The sequence below is a fragment of the Rhinolophus sinicus genome, linkage group LG03 (assembly GCF_036562045.2).
Source record: "Rhinolophus sinicus isolate RSC01 linkage group LG03, ASM3656204v1, whole genome shotgun sequence".
Lineage (NCBI taxonomy): Eukaryota > Metazoa > Chordata > Mammalia > Chiroptera > Rhinolophidae > Rhinolophus > Rhinolophus sinicus.
The window spans coordinates 38,231,698-38,250,392 of record NC_133753.1 but is presented as its reverse complement, the minus strand read 5'-3'; the positions used below and the strand labels follow the sequence as shown (position 1 = coordinate 38,250,392).

At 37.3% G+C, this 18,695-nt stretch overlaps 1 protein-coding gene and 1 pseudogene across 1 annotated transcript in view; both read right to left on the bottom strand.

The window, feature by feature from the left end:
* DLGAP5 (DLG associated protein 5) overlaps positions 1 to 18,368 on the bottom strand; it is a 69,792-nt gene extending 51,424 nt beyond the window's left edge. The window contains exon 1 of the mRNA XM_019725755.2: positions 18,230 to 18,368. The gene's annotated coding sequence lies outside the window, so the exon portion shown is untranslated. The remainder of the gene's footprint in view (positions 1 to 18,229) is intronic.
* Positions 10,094 to 10,193, bottom strand: LOC141570832 (U6 spliceosomal RNA; annotated as a pseudogene).
* Positions 18,369 to 18,695: the final 327 nt, after the last annotated feature.

Sequence of the window (18,695 nt, the reverse complement as noted above, 5' to 3'; positions counted from 1 at the left end):
TTTTGTGAATTTACTTTTTCTATTTTCAAATTAATGAACATTTAGATAATTCCCCCCTTTCCTTCTAGTAAAAATAATGCTGCATTGGACATACGAGGTGTGATCAACAAATATGGTGAATGTTTAAATTTTTAAAAAATGTGTTACAGTAAAAGACACATTGCTATTAATCCTGCTCAAAATACTCCCCCTCTCTTTGAACACACTTATTCCATCGTTCTTGCCACTTCTGAAGCAGTTCTGGAAGTCCTCTTTTGTGAGTGTCTTTAGTTGCACTGTCATGACTGCCTTGATGTCCTGAATTGGTTTAAAACATTTACCTTTCATGGTCATTTTGACTTTGGAGAAGGGCCAGAAGTCGCACGGTGCCAGATCTGGAGAATAAGGTGGATGAGGACACACCACAATGTTTTGTTTGACAGAAAGTACCATATACCAGAAACACTGTGTGACACAGAGCATTGTCATGATGGAGGATGATTTATGGCACACTTTAAAACACACCTTCTCTCAACTGTAGCTCACACCCGACTAACTGCACTGAACAAGTTGAAACTTATCACACACGTTACTAAGGTTTGATGCGCCACTTCTGGTGTTAAAGATCCCTGCCTTTTTCTGTTGGATGGCACTGGGCAGCAGCAGTCACTGTATTTTTTTAATCACACCTCGTACGTCCTTGTGCACGTGTCTGAAAATTTCTCTAGTGTATCTATCCACAATTGAAACTGTTGGGTTGTGAATCCTGCACAACTCTTTACTGGATGTAACCAAATTGCTCTTCAAAATGGTTGTATCTTACAATTTATACCCCAGCAGCAATTTACCTATATCCTTTCTGTCTCTGCTCTTTTTGTTTTGGAGTTGTATGATTTTGATAGTAGTATAATTTATCAAACTATTATCTTATGGCTCGTAGCGTGTGTGTGTTGTCATGTTTATGGGATTTGTGTGTGTGTTGTCATGTTTATAGGGTTGTTTTTGTGTGTGTGTGTCTGTGTGTGTGTGTGTGTGGTTTAGTTTTGGTAGTAAATGTTATTGCAGCTTAACTTGCAAATATAGTTTTGTTGTTCATTTTGTTTCACAATGATAAAATTAAAAAATAGTGCTAATAGTCCAGAAATCTGAAAATCCTGTAGCACGAGTCTATGCAGGTTATACAACACTTTGCCTGCCCAATATTAAGAGGAGCTAATAATAAAGTGGAATTAAATTCAGAAAACTGTGATTGGGAAACGATGCTAAACACTGTATATAATAGCCAGACGTTGTTCATTGAAAGGTTTTTGCTCACTGCACAGAACTGGGTTATCTAATGCAGCATTAATAACTGTATCAGGTCCAGAGTGAATAGTTAATCTGAAGGGTTCCAGGACTGACATTTCTTTCCCTCTATCTTCTTTGTCCTACTTCTTTTCAACAGTGCTCACTTTCTCTTCCTTATCAGGTCAATCTCAAAGTTTCAAGAAAGTCCTAGATGTAACAAAGTTCAAGCTAAAAATTTTTGCAGTGTAAGCTTATTCAAGGCATTAAACTTTCTCATGCCATCCCAACTAAAAATAAACTAAAGCTCCAAACCTGTAGGATAACCAGATGTGACATCTGCTGAGCTGTCCTATATAAATAAGCAATAAATTACAGAGTGAACAAGGCATGTAGCAGGTGTGGTAAATCAGGAATGGCTTTTTGACATAAATTGATGATATTTTTACTTCTAGAAAAATCGGAGGTATTTTCTTATTTTACACGTTCAATCTTTTTTTGTGAAACATTATTTCATAATAGTTTAAAATCTAGCAACTGTTTATTACACTCTCTCGGGCTGTATGTGAGTGTGGGGGGAGGATATAGCTTTCTTTCTCCATCTACATTTCCCTAAAGGAAGAATTTTTGCCTCAAGATGTGCATTACTCCAAATTATGTGTGAAATTTCCCTCGAAGAGAGCACAACTACTTTAGAAAAGTTTAAATCCTGCATGTTTTTAAATATTTCATGATTTTTAGAAGGTGGCAAAGTCTTTACACCTTTTGGGCCAGACCTAGGTTTTTGAATTTAAAATTTTAAAGAAAACAAATGAGTCTTCACTCAAGACACATGGAAAGACATCCGTCGTTTACAAGCCTTCTCAGACCCTTATGGTAAGGAATTCGTAATCCTATTCTCACCACTGCACACTCCAAGTCTCTCTTGGTTACAATTTGCGTTGCAACATCTCTTACTTACGTATTATAGTAGCCACCCTGGCCCTTATCTGCGGTTTCTCTTTCCGAGGTTTCAGTTATCTACAGTCAACCATGGTCCAAAAATATTAAATAGAAAAGTCCAGAAATAAATAATTCCTAAGTTTTAAATTGTGCCCCATGATGAATAGCGTGATGAAATCTCACACTGTCCCTAGCTGTTCCGCTGTCCCGCCTGGATGTGAATCATCCTTTGTCCAGCACATCCACACTGTATATGTTCTCTGCCAATTAGACACTTAGTAGCCATCTTGGTTAACAGCTCGACCGTCATGGTATCGCAGAGCTTGTGTTCAAGTAACGCTTATTTTACTTAATCATGGCCCCAAATTGCAAGAGTTGTGATTCTGGCAATTCGGATAAGCCAAAGAGAAGCTGTAAAGTGCTTCTGTTAAGTGAAAAGGCGAAAGTTCTTGACAATAAGACAAAAAAAAAATAGTATGCTGAGGTTGCTAAGATCTACGGTAAGAATGAATCTTTTATCTGTGAAATTGTGAAGAAGAAGAAAGAAATTCATGCTAGTGTTGCTGTCGCACCTCAACTGCAAAAGTTACAGCCACAATGTGTGATAAGTGCTTAGCTAAGATGGATAAGCATTAAATTTGTGGGTGGAAGACGTGAACAGAGAACATGCTCTGATTGAGGCAGCATTGAGCCCATATGAAGACTTCAGCAAGGATCCCCTGAAACGAGTGACCACATCACATAATTTTTATTACAGTATATTGTTGTAATTGTCCTAGTTTATTATTAGTTATTTGTATTCACCTCTTACTGTGCCTAATTTATAAATTAAACTTTATCATAGATATTTATGTATAGGAGAAAACATAGTATACATAGGGTTTGGTACTGTCTGCTGTTTCAGGCACCTGGGGGGGTCTTAGAACATATACCACGTGAAAAGGGTGGATTACTGTATCTTTTGGTTATTTAATTATTGGAACTCACTGCTCCATAACCCTGTGCTTGCCATTTACCTTCCGTCTGCCTTCCTGATTTCTCACTCCTACCTTTCGTCAACTTCAGCTCTCAGGTGAGATGGGTAAATTCAGACCTGAAGGGGGAAATGACTTGCGTTAGATGACAGAGATGTTGGATTTAGAAGAGCTGCTTGGGAAGCAGACATTTGTTCTGAGCATGAAAGCTCAAGTTCTTCCAGGCCATTGCTATCTCGGTCTAGAAATAAGACTCTATAGGACACTTAGTTTAATTGTTTCAAGACTGACTTCTTAACTCTTTGTTTAAATCCCATCATTATGAGCCCGTTGTTTTTTGTCCCTTTTAGGACATTTCAACAGCACTAGTCAAAGGTGTGCAAATCTTTTTAGAGGAGACGAAGCTACATGTAGTTATTCATTCAATTGGTGAGTGACTACTATCTTAGGATACTACCTATATGTGGTGAAGCCTAGATGAGAGGTCTAGATACAAAGAGTAATATTTTATATATTAAGATCTCTTTTTGTAGTTCCTACTGGATACTAAGTGATTAATTTATTAGCTTAACATAGTTTACTGTATTATAATTGTCAAGGAGTGAAAATACTGGCTAAAAGCATTGGCTGAGCTGCGCCCTGCTGTGAAATCTTTTATGTATGAAATGTAAACATACTATCACATGACAATAGGCAAAGGCCTTTTAAGAAGTCATAGGGATCAAAGACAAAAATCGTTTAATATGACAATCGATGTATTCACAAGATCCAAAATGAGTTAATTGTTCCTGTTTCAGATATTACCCTGAGAAAAAATATTTTTCTCAGCACATATTGACTATAGTTTGAAGGGAAAAGAGCATAATATAACCTTTGAGTCCTGAGAAGAGCAATTTCAGCAATGTATTTAATGTCTTGAATTGCTTTTATTATTGTCTTTGATGGTATGTAGAAAAAGTTAATAGATCCTCTCCTTCACATCTGGAACTTATAAATCAATCCTGTTTATGTAGTAGTATGCGTCTCTCCATGCTCACTAATAAACTAGCTGGTGGGGATTCATCTCTTCCTAATTAGAGAAGAACAGGCTGCAGATTTATCATTCTGAATGAGAGCAATAGTGTTTAATGTGTTTCTCTGATCCTTCTTGCTTTATTATCCATTAAACAACCCATAATGGTTATTCAGCTTGTCATACAGAGTATGGGGTGAGAAAATAACACGGGATGTGAATAACATGGGAAGCTTGGATCTGAATCCAGGCCTCTAACTAGCTGTGTGACCTCAGGCATGTTACCTAGTCTCTCTGAGCTTCAGATGCTTCATCTGTAAAACAGAGTCATTATAGTTACCTCACAAGGCAGTTATGATGATTAAATGATTTAACACATGGGGACAGCATCACACAATACCTTTTTTAAAACTTTTAATTATTGAAAATTTCAAACATATTTTAGAGAGAAGAAGGTGGTACTCTCGTGTACCTGTGACCCAGCTTCAACAATCGTCTGTTCATGGTCAGTGATGTCCATCTATGCTCCATTCAATGCCTCCTCTCCCCCAAAAAGGAATATTATAAAATAAGTTCCAGATATCATATAATTTCTATCCTTAACTATTTTAGTATGTATTGCTCAAAGGTAAAATCTGTTTTTAAAAGAGTAACTATAAAATCATTATCATATTTTAAAATTTTAACAAATATCCAGTCAGTGTCCATTTCCCCAATTATCTCATAAAAGTTTTTACAATTATTTTGTTTGAGTCAGAATTTAGATAAGGTCTACACATAGGATTTGGCTGACCTGTCTTTTTAGTCTAATCTACAATTGCACTATTCAACATGGTAGTCACCAGTCACATGTGGCTATTTAAATTTAACATCAATTAATTAAAATTAAATAAAATTAAAACTTCAGTTTCTCAGCTGCAATAGCCACATTTCAAGTGCCAAATAGTTACATGGAGAGTGCAGATATAGAATATTTCCACCATTGCACAAAGAATTATGAGACAGAGCTGACATACAAGTCTCTTTTCCCTGTATTTTATTCTTTGTACTTCAATTATTGGAAAGAAAAAAGTCATTTGCCTTATAGAATTTCCCACATTCTGGATTTTTCTGATTGAATTCCCATGATGTCATTTAACGTGTTCCTTAGTCCTCTGCATACAACTGATGGTTAGAGCTAGTGACTGAAAGGCTGTTCACCGGTTTGGTTAGCTCAAGTTCCACAAAGTGACCTTAATACATAATTTGACCTATCTAAATATCAGTTCCCTCGTATACAAAATGGGAATAGTAACAGTACCTATACCAGAGGGGTCTTGTGAAGATTAAATGAGATAATTAACGTAAAGTGCTTAGGCTGGTGCATGACACACTCTACAGATTAAGTACATTACTGGGGATGCCAAAAAAATATATACAAGGGGACATTGGTCAACGTTGCTCAAGCAGTAGTTCGCCATAATCAGAAGTGTCTGGATGCTGATGGTAACCACTTTGAGCACCTCTTGTAATTAAGAAGTCAAATGTGACTTGTATTCATCTTTTGTTATTGGTGTATATTTAGTATTACAATTTTTTTTTTTTTAAGATTTTATTGGGGAAGGGGAACAGGACTTTATTGGGGAACAGTGTGTACTTCCAGGACTTCTTTTTTCCGAGTCAAGTTGTTGTCCCCTCAGTCCCAGTTGTGGAGGGTGCTGTTCATTTTCAAGTTGTTGTTCTTTCAGTCTTAGTTGTGGAGGGCGCAGCTCAACTCCAGGTCCAGTTGCCGTTGCAAGTTGCAGGGGGCACAGCCCACCATCCCCTGCGGGAGTTGAACCGGCAACCCCGTGGTTGAGAGGACACGCTCCAACCAACTGAGTCATCCAGGAGCTCAGCGGCAGCTCAGCTCAAGGTGCTGTGTTCAATCTTAGTTGCAGGGGGCGCTGCCCACCATCCCTTGCGGGAGTTGAGGAATTGAACTGCAACCTTGTGGTTGAGAGCCCACTGGCCCATGTGGGAATCAAACCGGCAGCCTTCGGAGTTAGGAGCACGGAGCTCTAACCACCTGAGCCACCTGGCCGGCCCCAGTATTATAATTTTAATACAGTTTTTCTTTCTTAAAATGTGTATACATTTTTTTGTCACCCTCTGTATTAGTTATTATTTGTGTTACTATACTTGTTATTAGGCAGTGATTCTGAAGTCCCAGTCCATGGATTGGCAGCCTCAAAAAAAAAAAAAAAAAAAGCTTTCTAGAGATTTTTAACTCAGTAGTTTGGGATAGGGTACCAAAAATCTGTAACAAGTTCTTCATAATAATGATGCAGTTATAAGTTTGGAAACTGATGGCTTTGTGATATGTCAACTTGGCTGGCTGAACTACAGTCCCCCAAATTTCCTTTCTAATAGGCTACCTGTTAGGATAGATGACAAGAGATCTTGTCTTGTAAGAGTTGGAGGAGGAAAGGGAGGCAGTAGCCATTTTGTAGCATGCATATACCTTCTCCCAGTTATTCAATCAGGCATAATTTAGGTGCTACTATGAAAAGATTTTACAGTTGTAATTAAAATTCCTAAATAGTTGACCGTAAGTGTTCAAAAGGGAGATTATCGTAGGTGGCCCTGACTTAATTAATTGGAAGATTTTTAAAAGAGGGCTTAGTCTAGGCCCAGCTGCCTTCACTGGTGATTTCTACCAAACATTTAAAGAAGAATTAATACCAATTCTTCACAAACTCTTCTGAAATATAGAACAGGAGTGAAAACTTCTCAACTTATTCTATGAAGCCAGTGTTACCATGGCAAAATCAAATATATCACAAGAAAAGAAAATTAGGGAACAATATCACTTATGAATATAGACATAAAAATCCTCAACAAAATACTGGCAAACTGAATCCAGAAACATATAAAACAGATTATACACCATAACCAAGAGGGATTCATCCCAGAAATGCAAGGTTGGTTTAATAATTGAAATGAATTAATGTAATATATTCTATCGATAGAATAAAGGACAAGCCCATACAATTATTTCAATAGATGCAGAAAAAGTATTTGATAAAATTCAACACCTCTTTATGATAGAAGCAATCAATAGGAGGGGAAAAAACCAGGAACAGAAGGGAATTTCCTCAACCTGATAAAGGACATCTACAAAAAAACTTTCTCCAGGAAGCCCACGTTTTCTTGTTGTTGTTGTTGTTCTTCCATTCTAAAAATTTATCTTACACCTGCTTCCACATAGGGAAGTCTGGGATAGTCCAATGTTCGGGCCTGGATGGGTGAAACTGTCTTCTAAATGTGGGGTTCAGTTTTAAGAAGTCCACTTGCCCACAGGTATATGCCATATTATCTACTCTAGTCTTTATTAATAATAAAGGTGATATTTGCCTCATCTTAGCCCTAAATGCCTATACTCTATATTACTTTTCAATTGGTTCAGACTGATGCAGGGAAGAAGGGTGATAGTTACCCTCTCAAAGACCCCACCATGAGGCAACAGAAGGAACAATTTACTGGAAAGTTTTAGACATGCACAATAGTCAGCTCCAGAGTAATGATTAGAATCTTAGGCATTTTCTAAAAGTTGGAAAGGATCCTACAGATCATTTAGCAGCTAGATTCTCACCCACAGAGGTTAAGTAATATATACAAGGCTACCCAGTCATGTAGCGACATATCAGAACTAGAATCCAAATTTTGTTTCAGCCCAATGTACTTTCCACCACACCCTGCTGCTTCCTTAATATGCTGAGATTAAAAAAAAAAAAGGACATTGTGCTGTTTTTTAATCATCTAATCTGCTTCCCTGAAAATCAGAATTTTGTCGTTGCTATAGATGAAGAAATAAATGCACTTAAGTTGAAGAATTTTCCCGTGGTAATAGGGCTTATCAGAGGTAGCACTGGAAATGAAAACTAGTACTCTAATTTTAGTTGAAGGCTGTACTCATGAGATCATTTTTTTTCTATCAAAATGTAAAACTGAAATACATAGAAAAGTGGGACACCACGGAAATACAGCCACTGTGGCAGGGTCTCTGGTTCATATGTTAATTCAACTGACAATCTCTGGTTCTTTTTCTAACATGATGTCATAGTATGCTGTGGTATTAAAATTTCCTCCTACAAGAATAGAAGGAAATAAGGAGAATGGGGTGTCACTGCCTAATTCCAAAGCCTGTGATCTTAATTAATTATGATGTTAACTGCCTCCCCAGATGTGTAAAGTACAAAGGCAAATGTTTAGACAATAAAATGAAAGTTCAGGCAAATTTCTAGAAGCAGTTAATTTATGTGATATTCATAAAAGAAATAGAATTTAGCACTTGGCTATTACAGCTTTCTTTAAATAATAGTCCCTGGGAACTTATTGGTGGAAATGCAATAATGTGCAAGATACACAGTAGGCCACCAAGATGACAGCAGCTCTTTAATTAGGCCATTACTTTTTGAGTTTCTACAAAATCTACAAATGGACTTGATTTTGATTTTCCATAAAAAGGTCTTTAATCTTATCTGCTTTCCATGTTGACAAATGTCCACTCATCAAGTAGTTTTTGAGCATCTACTATGTATCAAGTACTGTTTTAGGCACTGGGTATAGAGTTATAAATTGAACTAAGTCCCTGATCTCATTGAGCAGAAAGTACTACAAAATGATAAACACAATGAAATCTCTTATTTGCTCCTTTCAGAGATAGGCATAACTCTACTTTAAATAAAGTTGCTATATTTGTGTCCTTAGAAAAGAAAAAAACAATGCCAGTATAGCTCCTTCTTAATACTTCAAATTAAACACTAGTTTATTAAAGCCCTGAAAATATTAGATAATAAAAATATTTGTTTAATTCTATTTCCTTGACTTATTTGACCATTGAAACTTTTTCTTTTTCATTTTGGGATAGCACTTCTTAAGTTCTTGTGGAATGAATGTTCCAAAGAAACCAGTTTTATAAAATACTGAACCGAAAGATCTCTTTGTGTTGTTGATTTTGTTTTTATATATGGTCTATGATTCTGTATCAGTTTTAGTTTTTATTTTAGACAGTTAAGTTTTGGAAGACACAATGGATCTGTACTAGCTCAAATACATAGTAATAATCAACTAGGACATCCTTTTTTTCTTACCATTTCCAGGTTGATTTATTTCTGTATACCACAACTTTGAAAAACCTTTAAATTGTAAAATAAAGCACAGAAACAGAAAACTAAACAAAACAAATGGAGAGCTTAGTGGATAATTATAATGTGAATACCCTCGCAGCCACCACTCATATCAAGAAATAGAACCTTTGCAGTCATCTCAGAAGTCCCTCATATGTCCCATACAATTCACAGTCTCTTCTCTTCCTCCAAAATCCCCACTATCCTGACTGTCATAGCAATCACTCTCTTGCATTTTTTTTGTAAGTAGTTTCAGGCATACAAAGCAATGTAATAGTTAGACATTTAAATTCCTCATAAAGTGATAACCCCCCCTCCAAGCTACCACCCTTCTGACATCTTATATACCATCGACTATCTTCCCTATGTTGTACTTCATGTCCCGTGACTATATAGGTATATATACCTATATATATATATATATATATATATATATATATATATATATACCTATATATATATACTTATATGTTAATTTATAGTTGACATTCAATATTATCCTACTTCAGCTTCAGGTGTCTAGTACATTGGTCAGGAATCTACACAGTCTATGATATGATCCCCCTGATAAGTCCAGTGCCCATCTGGCACCTTACGTGATCTTTACAACATTGTTGATTATGTTCCCCATACTGTATTAACTCCCAATTTGTATTTCTTAATGCCTTCACGTTTTTCACCCTGCCCCCAACCCCATTCCCATCTATCACCCCGATAGATCTAGTACCTACCTGGCACCATACCTAGTTATTAAAAATATGGAATGCTTCACAAATTTGTGTCATCCTTGCACAGGGGCCATGCTAATCTCTGTATCATTCCAATTTTTTTAAAATTTATTGGGGTGACAATTGTTAGTAAAATTACATAGATTTCAGGTGTACAATTCTGTATTACATCATCTATAAATCCCATTGTGTGTTCACCACCCCGAATCAGGTCTCTTTCCATCACCATATATTTGATGTATCATTCCAATTTTAGTATAAGCTGCCGAGGCGAGCACCCCTCTTGCATTTCTTTACACTACAGTTTAGTCTTGCCCGTTTTAAAAATACAACAACAAAAAGCACACTTTGTTATGTCTTTGAAGTCTCTTTTAATCTGCAGGTTCTCTCTCATTCTTTCTTTTTCTTCTACTTTATCTGTTGTGGAGCTCAGTCTGACACATAAGAATATCTTACAATTTGGATTTTGCTGATTGTACACTTAGATCTAGTTCAACATGTTCCTGTGCCTTCCATGTTTCCTAGAAACTGGCAGCTGACTCTAGATGCTTCATCAGGCTCAGATTCGATCCCTTTGTGTTCTTTTTAAAGAACGTCTGGTTTTCACTTTTTAAAAAATTTAGTTAATGTTAGCAGCCATTGACACTGAATTCCAATGCAAAACACAAGGAAACAACATAAAGCAGATAAGGTACTTTCTTTTCAACTTATTCCATTCTTTATGCAAAAGAGAGTATATATGAAATTTGGGATTCCATTATGTAATTTATTATAATTTTGAAATTCTGATTTTATTGTAGAAATTAATGCCATAAATTTATATCTGGAATTTTTATGTGCAATTTCTGACTTTGTGTTTATGGCTTTGTTATGACACAGTGAGAATATTTGCTCAACTGTTTTCTGGATATACATTAACAATTTGATAAATGAGACCTGACCAGCAGGGAGAAACATAGTCACAATTTTAAAAAATTAAATTAATAATAAAAAAAAATCACTTACTGTGTTAAAAAAAAAAGGGGATCTCAAAAAGCAAATCAAAGTCTCACATTTCATTTTCACTCAATAATTTGTTTCTAAAATATTAGCCATGTTATTGTAAGCTTTGTTGTAATTAATAACAGTAACTTTTATCTATATGAGCATTATTGCTTACAAAGCACTTAACAACAACAAAAGATTATCTCAATTAATCTTTTCCCAGCTTTGTGGAGTAGATGGTATTATTTCCATTTGACAGATAAGATCACAGGTTTATAGAGGTTATGCAACCTGTTAAAGATCGTCCAACTATTAGGGGACAGAAATGTGATGTAAACACAGTTCCCTTAATGCATAATTTATTGTTTCCTTTTCACTATTTCATTCCTTTAAATTGAGCCTTTCCTCTCATCTCACCCCATCCTGTTTGCCAGATGACAAATGGATAACTGCTTTCCCAAGTAATTTACTAGTCACCTAGCCTGAGATCATTCAATCAGCTATAACAAATCTCATTTCTTTAGAGTAGCAGAGAGCGCTTGTCCCCCAATGTTTATTTCCCCTTCAGGCCATAACAATAGAATGGCTAGCCAGGAATACAACCACCCAGAATAAAGTTCATTTTCTAGCTTACTTGGCAAGTAGGTATTGTCACGTGATGACAGTCACCATGTGTGATAGCTTTTAGGAGCCTTCCTTCAAAAGTGCCCCTTTTTCTTTGTCACTTCCTCCATCATCCTGCCTGGTGCAGAGATTCTCCTTTGGATAATTATAATTAGGGCTGCATCCTTGGAATGTCACCAGGGTGGTAAGCTAGAAGGAGATCCTGGCTCTCAAGGACTTTTTGGAGCAAACCTGGCTGCTCCAAAGTTCCAGGATTTTAGGCAAGAGAAAGAACTACCTTGTTTAAGCCATTAATATTTTGATCAATCACATCCTAATGTATACACTCAGTATACATCTGTGGAAATATAGTTATCTTCCCAATATTCATTTAAGCCTTGTCTCATTGTGAACCAGCTTGGCAGTTGAGTGAGACTGACCATGCGTCCCACATTCAGAGGGCGCCCTGACCGAGTTAGCCAGTCCTGGTCATTTCAATGTGTGGCGGTGGTGATTGGTTCAGTGATGAGCACCTACACCAATCAGTTCATGTCCTTCCCCAGGTCCAGTGGTTGGTTTGGGTATTATACAAATAGTGGGCGGTTTGGGAGAAGCACCCTCTTCCCAGAGAAGAATGTAACCCTCGATGTAAACACGGAAGCATATAGCTTTAGAGAAATACGGCTGAGGATATAGCTGTCTTTGAAGGCAGGCACAACTGAGAGAATTGCAGAAAAATGTGTTTTCTCTCAGATTGGACCGACCCTAAAGCCTGCCCAACTTGTGGTCTTTTCAGAAAAGTGAGCCAACAAACTTCCAGCTACATTGTTTAAGCTAATTTGAACTGGGTTTTCTGTTCGCTGCATCCAAAGACATCTTAACTGACAAACCTATCAATGGCTTCAGGATTATATCAACATCTGGTAATGTAGACCATAGTTTCAGCAAAGTGTTTTTGACCTGAGGACCTAATTTAACACAACCTTCTCATACTGTTTACCCCAGTGCTTTATTCACTAATTTTATTTTCAAAGTTTTGAAGGATAATTTGGAAAAGCTGAAGTGTATGTGTTAAAATTCAAATGTAGAGCTTATCCTTTCTGGAAATACTCTTTGGTTTTTTTATGCTGTCTCATTTCTCCATCTTTTTCTATGACCATTTCTTGGCTTGTTTCTGTACTACCCTTTATTGTATTTTCTCTGTTTTCTCCTCTAGCTCTCTCATGGCAGCCATGTCCGATGGCTTAATCCTGGACCCCCTGATTTAATGTGAAGTCTTTCTTGGAGGTGCTGCTCACTCATATGGCTTCAAATAATCACTTTTCCAATCCATGTCTCCAACCTTCTCTTTGTGTTGTACACCTCCATTTCTACCTCCACTAGGAGACACAGCAGCCACCTAAGATGCAGTATACTTAAAACCTAACTAACCTTTCATCTAAAACTAACTCTCTCTAAGAAGCTTTTCTACTTTGGCCTATGCACCACCATTTCTCTGAGTGTCTCAACTGCAGAATGTTGAAGTAATCCTTGTCTTCTACTTCCCCTTTTCTACCCCATAACCAAAGTGTAGGTTCTTCCTTTGCAACGTTTTCAAGAACTACTACCCTGGCACAGACCTTCACAATCTCACATCTGGATAATTGCATGTATTTTCTAACTTGTCATCCTGTCTCTGCCCCTCCAAATCATTTTATATGTGGATTCTGAAACACTGCCTTGCTATGCACCTTCAGAGATGTCTTAGGACCTTTATCCTGGCATTGAAGGACTTCAAAATTGGTGCTTTACCCTGTTTTCCAAGCCCATCTCCCTCTACTTGTTGACATCAGCCAGCAAAGTGGGACCCTTATTTCTTCCCAACTGCCACATTCACATCTTTTTTGACCACATCCTTCTCCATTGTCTTATGTGCCCTCTTCCTTCTTATCCGTTGCTTAATCTTATTTCTCCTTTAAAGTGAAGCTCAAGTTTTGCTTCCTCAGAGAAGGTGCTTCTAAGGTAGATGGAGGGTCCCCTCTCCACTTTCTCCCTTTCTCTTCCAGTCAGATACACGTAAGGCCAGCCCAATAGAAGATATTCAGCCTTTTAGCAAACCTTCTAGCAAGTGCAGGAAATACCTACAGATTGTTTTACCTTATCCAAGAGTGATCTGATATTTTACAGCCTGAGGGCAAACCACTAAGAAGGCCTCTTTCTTTTCCTTTCCATCTTGAGCCTCTAGAGATGGAAACCCCAATCCATTCTGGCAAGGAACATGACTTGGTCAAAAGACTGACAATTGGCACAAGAAGCAATGGTTTCCTGGAGCCAGGAGATTAAAAAATAAACAACAACAACAACAACAAACTCTGTAGCTACAAGGGAGGAGGCTTCTCTGATAAGGGGATGAGGGAGGACGTGGTTGACATCTTGTCCCTGTGAGAGAATTCGGGGAGTAGAAATATAGAAGAAAACAGAGGAGTCACTCCTGTATCTCCAATGCTAGAAGTAAAAAGCTGTTTTGTATATTCTTTCAGACTATGTGAACTTGACCTGTCTACAAGTGGTAACATTACTTGGGGACAAGAACAATAGTATCTCCTCCTTTCTAGAATAAGAATATAATGTATCAATCAGGGTGCTGGCTGGTAATAAATGGCACACTCAATGGATTGAACTGAAGAATTTAAAAAGGAACTATTATCAGAGGTATGTACATGGTTAAAGGGCCAACAAAAGGCTGGTGAAGTACCCAGGAATTAACAACAGCTGAAAGCTGTTACCACCATAGGCCTGAAGAGGCCAGGGAAGTGAGCAGTGTCACCAGAGACCTGAGGAGCTGAAACTGTGGGAGAGAGACTACCTGGCGGTGGCTGTGGCCAGAACCACAGGGGATAGTAGAGAATAAATTCCCTTTTGTCTCCCTCCCAGCCATTGTCAGGAGCAGTGCTTCTCTTAGGCCATTCCCAGTGGTAAGCCACAGGATAAAGGAGCATAGGGCATGGAATCCTTGGAAGTCATCTTTCTAAGGCATAGAGCAAGGCAGAGAAGAGCAGATAATGAATCTGTGGTGAGGGGGCAAACCCAGAGCACCTAGTACACTGGAACTATAACAGTGGTTGTTCTCTATTCCGAACCCCATAGCACTTATTGCTTATACCCTCATTTCAATTGTCAACAAACATCTCCTGAGTGTTTTCCAAAAGTATTAGATGCTTTGGGATGATACACAAATTAAGCAGACGTTGGTCCCTTTGTGAGCTCAAATCTGGTGGGCAACCTCTGGACATTCAGAGTTTGCAATACTTTTGGTGGGTGCAGTGGGTTGCATGTTTCGGATTGCAGGAGCAGAGATGTGATCAGGTTCTCTCTTGCAATGTGAGTTCTATGTCAGGCTCCATATAAAACTAGAATGTTCGTCCAGATACTGTGGTACATCTAGTGACACCACAGTAGATTTGCAAAAGTCATCTCTGAATTTGGTGGTTGTGGCTTTCTGCTCCCCTGCTCTTGTCTCTCTCCATTCTTGTAACCCTACTTTTCTCTGTCTGCTAACTGCTGACCTCTTTGTATGTCTCTCAGAACCCAAGAGAGGATTCAAGTGGGTCAGTGTGTCCCTTTCTATCATTATCAGACAGAGTTCTTCCACAAGCTACCTCGAAAGATAAATATTTTCCTTATGACTTGTCTATAGATGAAGAATTATGCCTTGAGAAGCCAGGTCACATGATACAAGTAAAGCAACTATAGTGAGCATCTGTCATTCATGACTGCCCCAAATCTTCTGAACATTTTCTCCCCATAATTACAGTTTTTCACAGTGGAAACCTTGCCTTCTCAATGTAGAACCATTTCCCTTTTCCAGCTTTCTTTCTTGTTAGGATGCAGATATGTCATGGAGATTTTGCTAATCAGATGAAGACTTTGCTTCAGAATGGAGTTATGTGGAGGAAGAGGGAAAGTGCAGGATATGCATTTTGCAGGTACAGATCCTGGCAAAGATGCTGTGGTTCTGGAGCTGATGAAGTGAACCATAGAAACGAAAGAAGAAATGGGCATCCATTTGCTCTTACTCTATATCCCAGGTCCAAACTGCCTTTAGTCTTCCTGAGGATGAGGACTTCATGGAAAGAAAAGAAAAGGCCATCAAAATGGTTGTTGACATCTCACAGCCAAGGGAAACTTTAAAATGCAAAGGCTGTCTTGTGCCTCAGCCAGTGCCAAGGGAAGATGTGACTGGGCTTTCTTGCTTTTTCATCACTTTGAATATGTCCTGCCACCTCCTTCTAGCCTGAAAAGTTTCTGTTGAGAAATCAGCTAGTAGTCTTATTAGGGAGCATCCTTGTAAGCACCTAGTTGTCTTTCTCTTGCTGCTTTTAGGATTATCTCTTTGTTGTTAACCTTTTCCATTTTAATTATGATGTGTCTTGGTGAGGACCTCTTTGGGTTCATCTACCTTCTACTCAGTTTTGCAGTAAACCTAAAACTGCTCTGAAAAATGAAGTTTATTAACTAAAAAAGACAATCTGAAACTTACAGAAGAGTTGCAAGAACAGTACAGATAACATTTTATCTTAAACCATTTGAGAGTAAGTTGCCAACCTGATGCCCCATTACCCCCAAATACTTTAGGAGGTGTATGAAGGACATTTTCCTACATAATCACAATATAACCATCAAGATCAGTAAATTAACATTGACAATAGTACCTAATCCTGAGACACCATTAAATTTTATCAATTGTCCCAATAATATCCTTTATAGCAAAATAAAGGATCCAATTCAGGAAAAGAAAAAAAAGAGAATTTAGAAGCTTGAGTCAACTTTAATTGATGCCACATTTAAGGACAAATGATCAGAAATATAAACACTGGAGGCCATTAATAAAGAGCTAGAAACTTCCAGTTCTTTTCACAGACTTGAAATAAAGAATTTGAGGAAGGACTAAAAGAAGAGGAAGCTAAACATTCAAACAACTTGAGCTGATGATTGACATTATAAGAAAGATTCAGTTTTTAGAAGAGGCATCAAAACACATAAAATTTCAAGTAGCTGCAATCAAAACAGCCTTCAAAATACATGGCAAAAATGGAAAACAACTTTAGAAGCACTACACGACGCTTTAAATGAAAATTCTTATTTTCAGGGTTGTATAAAACTGTACTCAGAAGAAATTGAAAGAGAAAGGAAGATCGGCCAAATGAATTCAATGAAAAAAAATGTTAGACATGCTAAACGGCACATACAAGACCTAAGTGATCAAGACAGTCCGAGCAAGCCTCAGGTGAGCATGTTCTAAAGCTGAGCGATCAGGCTGCTATTCTTGGAGAAGGCAGAAAGATGGTGAGAACTGGGAACTAGATGGAGCATATGCATTAGAAAATGGCCGCCTCCTAGAACATGAATGAGGAGTTTTGAAAAAATGGATTGATACAGCTGAGTTAAATACTTATTTAAAACCTCTCAAAGAAAAGAGACCAAATATCCACTAAATTTCTGAAAAAGGTAAATTAATTGATGCACTTAAAAAGTCATATCATTTAAAAAGTCAAATCATTTCTACCCTACCCCTGTGGACTTTCTGACCCAGCACATCACATTAACAAATGATCTACTATTTCATCAGTTTTTGCTTGTTCCATTCTATTTTCAAAGCCGAAATTTATTTTTAAATGTTAGTCTTAAAGAATTCTCTTTTTCCACTTTACCAATAATTAATATTTGAAATTAGTTCAGTTTTAATTTAAAATTTTATGTCAGATAGATCAGCCTTATAACTAGAGTAAATTCAGTCTTTGGTATACAGAAATATAAACTATGAGTTTCAAATGTCTCTGGTTGTGAGACTTTTCATGTAAGACTGTTATAAAAGTGGGTGTCATAAGGGACTTGTTGAAAAGAAACAACTAAAATGTTATCCTTATGACATCTAGAAATGGAAGAAAAGAAACAATTCATTTGTAAAATTCCCTTCTAAATAAACTTTGTATGATTCTTTATATAATTATAAGCTTGATAAAATTATCAAGCTTATATCTGAGCAATTGTATAATCACTTAACTACAGCAGTAAACCTAAATGAGAGAACATTCAAAATCACTTTATAAAAGAGACAAAAAATGCTGTTTCTGGATCAATAGAAGAGACTTGTTAAATAGTAATGAAAAAAATATGGTACACTATCTAGAAATCAAATAAGATGGAAACAATTTACTAATAAGATTCACATTTGTGTAGTATACATTTAGAAAACCTACCTAAAAATTACAGCGCTATTAAGTTTCCCTTTGAGCTACTGTACAAACAGTAAAACCAAAAGAGAAAAAAATTATTTTAAAAGACCAAAGAAAGTGCTTCTGAATTATTTTAATGAATTTATTAACAAAAATACTGTTGTTATGCTAGCTACAAATAAAATAATGGAAGCAATTAATTTTCAAGATTCATATTTTTAAAATCTACTGTTATAAAACATTATCCTAAAAATGTATAATCCTACCAAGCTTCCATTTGAGCCATTTTATAATCAGTTAGTAGCAATAACACTAAAAGAAAAAAATCTAATTTACTGTAGTAGAGAGAAAAACGTACCCTGCTGTGGTCTTGGATCTTCAGAAGTAGAATCATTGGAAGGAGGGATCAACTCGGAAGATGATACACTTTGTTTTTAGGCTGTGGGGACAGAGATGGAGTCTAGCCTTCAGGTACAGACACTTCTTGCTGCCAGTGGTGATGTGCTGGGTCAGAAAGTCCCCAGAGGGAGTGGGGAAGTGATTCCTGGGAAGCCTCGGCCTCATTTTCCAGAATAAGGGAAGAACAGGAAGACCTACATCTTAGGAACTGTCCTCTGTCCCCTCTGTAACATCTGACCCCTGACAGGAGGATGAGAGAGGAGCTGCCTGGATCAGAGGCTCCCTCCTTGTTCAGGTGGGAAGTTGAACAACAAAATCCTGAGCAACTATCACTGTAAGGAGCACCAGGGCAAGCTCTGTCTTGCTCCTGTAGAAGCTCTGCATCCAGATGGAGTTGGCCTGATGGAGGGATTATTCTTCCAGGA